Source organism: Magnolia sinica, chromosome 4 (assembly GCF_029962835.1).
Source record: "Magnolia sinica isolate HGM2019 chromosome 4, MsV1, whole genome shotgun sequence".
NCBI lineage: Eukaryota > Viridiplantae > Streptophyta > Magnoliopsida > Magnoliales > Magnoliaceae > Magnolia > Magnolia sinica.
The window spans coordinates 111856453-111861717 of record NC_080576.1 but is presented as its reverse complement, the minus strand read 5'-3'; the positions used below and the strand labels follow the sequence as shown (position 1 = coordinate 111861717).

Genomic DNA, 5265 nt, shown 5'->3' with positions numbered 1-5265 from the left:
GGCTTCGACCTTTTTAGCCAATGCAGCGAATTTTGCATTAAGGTCATCTTCCTCTCTTAGGACATATATTCACGCTTTCTCTCTAGGAATGGATCTAGTTTTGTCTGATTTAGCAGAGACATCCCATGTCTGCGTATTCTCTGCTGGCATATCTAGAAAATCCCAAGCCTCATTATGATCTTTGTCAAGAAAGGTTCCACCACACATCATCTCAATGAACTGACGGGTATTCATGGTGAGCCCCTTTTGGAAAGCATCAATCATGTGCCATGGTTCATAACCATGATGTGGACAAGTAATTAGAATGTCTTTGAAGCGCTCCCAAGCTTGAAAAAATAGTTCATTCTCCTTTGGGAAGAATGACATGATTTCTTGTTTTAGTGCATTTGTTTTGTGCTCGGGAAAGAACTTTTTCAAAAACTCTCTACTTAAGGCTTGCCATGAAGTGATGGTATTAAGTCTTAGAGAGTTGAGACATGCTTTGGCCCGATCCTTTAGAAAAAATGAGAATAACCTAAGCTTAAGTACATCCCTATTGCCATTATTTACTTGTAACGTTGCAATTACTTCCTCAAAGTCCTTGAGGTGCAAGTAGGGGTTTTCAGAATCTAAGACATGAAATTTAGGAATTAATTGAATCACATCTGGTTTAAAATCAATGTTCCCTATGTAAGCAGGGAAAACTATGCAAGATGGTAAAGTTGATGTCTCAAGGTATAAATGTTCAAGTAAAGTCCGTGGTTGGTTTAACACATTCCTATGAACTTCATTTTCATCCTCAAGAGGAGGATTATGTTGATTTTCTCTATTTTGATTTATAGTTGAATCTGGCAGATTTGGATTTGGATTATCAACTGGGTCTGCCATGGAATCCAAGTGATGTTGAGTGCCTCTTCAAAGTGAATGATCAAGGCCTGAAACTAGTCCCCCTTCAAAGGAGAGTCGATTGTTTTGATCCCTAATTCAACGGAACATAAACCATCCACACCACACAACAAATACCATTAATTCAAATAGTAAGTATGATACTTAAAATAAAAATAAAAACTTAACCAACAACCCAGGCGGTAAGGCCGATCATGAGGGTTCAATCCACAAAGCAAAATAAATCAACAACCCAGGTGGCAGGGCCGACCATGAGGGTTCAATCCACAAAGTAAAAATAAATCAACAACCCAGGCGGTAGGGCCCACCATAAAGGTTCAGTCCACAAAAATAAATAAATAAATAAATCAACAAAATAAAACTAATGCAGAAATTAAACTATGCTAATCTAGAAAATAGCTTAAGCGGATGATCTTTGTGATCAAACAGCAACTGTAGGACTACTATAGCACTTGGGTGATAAAATCCCAAGCAGGGCAACCTTATGTCATAGTTAGTGTTTAAAAGACCCAACTGAATTTATTTTCAAAGAAAAAGAAAAAAAAAATCTACAGAAAATTTGGAGGGTTTAGAAGAGAACTTACCTTAGAAGAAAACTTACCTTAGCTATCTTGTACAGATCTGATCTATCTCAGTCTCTCCCCGGCAACGACGCCAAAAACTTGATTGCTTGCCTCCAAGTGCAGAGGTTCGTAAGTAATATCCCGTGAATACATGGTCGATCCCACAGGGAGATAAATTGGGAGAAAAAAATCAAATGCAAAACAAACTAAGCAATAAAAAGTAATCTGATGATTTAATTTTGAGATTTTTGAATGGATGTAATTCAACTCAATAAAATAACACCCAAGCTTCAAAGTTCCACACATAAGTTAATGTTCCAAAATCATGATCACTTGGATAACACAACTAGGATCTGACCACTATGGTCAGCCTGGTCGAAAAATAAAACAGTTTAAATATTTTAATAAATGATATAAAACATTAAAAAATAATGGATTTGCACCATTGACATATATTCTCAAGCGCCAGTGATTTTAAGTATTCAATATCTATAGGATAATGAATATCAAAGAAATATAACAGGTTGAGAACCTCTCCTATCTAGGAAATCTGATTGATCTAGGGTAAGCCTATCCATCAATGTGGATCTCATATGATAGAAACATATGGATCTTACAAGAGGATAAAAAACAAAACCTAAATAATAGATAACATGCATACACCATTCTTCTCATCATTAAAACAATCAATCATCATAATCTTAAAAAATTATTAAACCCATGTGCTTCCCTTCTAGCTTGGGCTAGAAGGAACTTAGAAAAACATAATTAAATTGCAGAAATAAAAAACAACAAGAAAGAAAGAAGAAAAAAATGCAAATATAAAAGATGTAAATAAAAAAAAAACAACTTATAAAGCATTAATAAAGCTAAAAACTCTTTAAAAACCCTAAATATTGCTCTTGAATGCTTCTAATGACGTTTTAGAATGCCCTAGGAAGCCCTCTATATAAGTAGGGAACTCCAATTTTCGTACAAAGTTGAAAAATCCTAGAAAATGCCTCAAATATACATATTTTTCTAAAATAGACTTCTCGCTGCATAGTTCGTTTAAAACAGACTTCTTGCTGCGCAGTTTTCCAAAATAAACTTCAGAGCTTTAGAATACACTTTTTCAAGACGATTTCAGGATTCTTCACTTCAAATCTTCGATTCTCTTCACTCCTCACTTGGTTTTCTTAGATCTTTGGCATGTGAATTTTTCAATCTTGGTCTCTTAAGATCCATCCCTTGCCTTGATGATTCTTGAGCATCAAATCCATGCTTTTTAACACCCTTTTTCAATCCAAGCTCTTAAATTTACCTTGCAATACATACATGAGTAAATTAGAACATTAAGCTAATTCAAGTTCATAAAACCAAGATGTAAATGGGTAAAATTATGCAATATTTGAGTCTCAACAGACATCCTTAACAATACATCCAGACCGTCCTAGATTTGGAGGAATTACAGCTCTAGGATCTCCAAATTGAAGCAGAGGGGGCACCTAGTGTTTCAGCACGTTCTAAGAGAAGGAAACGCTCCGGCTGATGGATTGGTGAGGCTGGGGAGTGAAAGGTAGACATCTTCGTTCTTTGGCCAAGTCTCAATGCTTCTACCGTCGATCTGAGGGTTGGTGTTCTTAGATAAGGTAGGCTTGAGTTCCATCAGGAAATCCTGAGCTAGGCCTTCATTGGCGCTCTCTGTATTTTCAGTTTCTCTTATGATAGACCTTCCCATAGCCTTGTTTTAGGATGTCCGAATAGTTGTTCAGGTTTTATAAATCTTTATACATGGAATAGAAATCTTCTTTAAAAAAAAAAAAAAACCATAACCTGCTCCTCTTCTTGACTCTATGTATGTTAATGTCGAGAACCCTTTTTACTTCCCTCAGATCTTTCATATCGAATGTCCCTGATAACCGAATCTTCAGTATATTAATCTCAAATATGCTATGATTGGCGATAAACATGTCATAAACATACAATACCAAGATAATGAACTTTCCATCACTCAGCGTCTTATAATAGACACAATGATCATACTCACTCCTAGTAAACTTCTGACTCACCATGAAAGAATCATTTTTTTATACCATTGCTTAGGCAACTGTTTCAGGTCGTACAATGATCTCTTTAACCTGCAAACCTTGTTATCAGCCCCTTGAGTTTTGAAACCTTCTGATTACTTCATGTAAATTTACTCTTCCAATTCCCCATGTAGGAAGGTAGTCTACATTCATCTATTCCATCTCGAAATCGTATTGGGAAACTAGTGCCAACATAAATATGATAAATACTCACATGTGTGAATTCTCAGTGAAGTCGACACATTCTCTCTGAATGCATGTATCCCTTTGCTACCAATCTTACCTTGTACCTATCCTGTTTCTTTTTTAAGATCCACTTGCACCCGATGGGAAGTTCCACCAGCTCCCACATCTTATTCTGGCTCAGCAAGAGCCTCTTGAAGAGTAGACGGATTACCCTTATATGTAATAAGGGAAAATGGGACATTTGAGTCATCCCTATATCTTGTCAGTAACCTGATAACCCTTGGCAGATTCCTTCTCATAAGTGGCTGCTCCACTTGCTCTTATACCTTTGCCTACATCTCAGTATCAACCTATGTTTCATCTTTATCTAATTGAATGTCTATAATTAAATTTTTTGCCTCCTTATGTTCATCCTTACAGGACAAGGACCCCTCGTCAAATTTGACGTTATGACTAAGGATGATTTTCCGTGTGACTTGGTCATACAACGTATACCCCTTCATACCACCACTATAGCCGACAAAGATATACTTTTTCATCATTTGGTACAACTTATCTCTCCCAACTGATGATACATGAGAGTAAGAGTTACAACCAAATACACATAATCCCAAGTAGTCTACATGCTGATCACTTCACACTTCCTCTGGAATCTTACATTCAATGGCCATAGAAGTAGACCGATTCACCAAGTAATAAGACGTGTTAACGGGCTCAGTCCATAATTCATTGCCTAACCCAGCATTACTGATCATGTATCGAGCCATCTCTAAGAGAGTATAATTCATCCACTTAGCCACATTGTTCTGCTCTAATGTGTGGCGCACTGTGTTGTGCCTCACAATCTCTTTATCTTTGCAATACCAATTGAACTCCTAAGAAGTTAATTCCTCACTATTATCTATCATCAACACTTTCACCTTTCGCCGTGACTGTTTTTCCACAATCGCTTTCTATTGCTTGAAGCTAGTGAAAACATTGGATTTATTTTTCATGAAATAAACCCACACTTTTCTATAATAGTCATCAATTAATGTGACAAATCATTATGACCATCCGCCAAAAATGTAATACCCCGATTTTCGTAACCTGAACATATTACTCGTTTCCCGAAAACTCGAGGATTAACCTTTAAAATTCAAGTCTTAATTTAAATAATCTTGTCATCAATCAGAGTTAGCAGCAATTACTAACGGAGTAAACTATACATTAAGTAAAAGTTTTTCATTTATAATAACAATTCAAATATGGTTCCTATATAGGACTTATATAACCTGAATACTAAAATTACACTAATCAAAAATTAAAATTTATCAAATAATGATGAAGCTCAATATGTCCCACTAAGACCTCGTCTAGTTCTCCAACTACCCAATCCTTTCCAGCAACTAGGCAGACTAGCTTGGGGGATCCCCATCCAATCGTAGTCCCCTAAAACTCCTCATGCGCTTCACGTGGAAAGTTGCTTCAGTGGATCCCAAACTATGGGCCCACTATGATGTGCGTGTCTTATATCCACAATGTCCATCCATTTCTCCATATTCTTCTTTAGTATGAACCAA

General features: G+C 36.4%; 1 non-coding gene across 1 annotated transcript; it reads left to right on the top strand.

Annotated features, from left to right (window-relative positions):
* The first annotated feature begins 277 nt into the window (after window positions 1-277).
* On the top strand, window positions 278-384 carry LOC131244896 (small nucleolar RNA R71). Its single transcript, XR_009170667.1, has one exon. It is a non-coding gene; the product is annotated as a small nucleolar RNA R71 (small nucleolar RNA).
* Window positions 385-5265: the final 4881 nt, after the last annotated feature.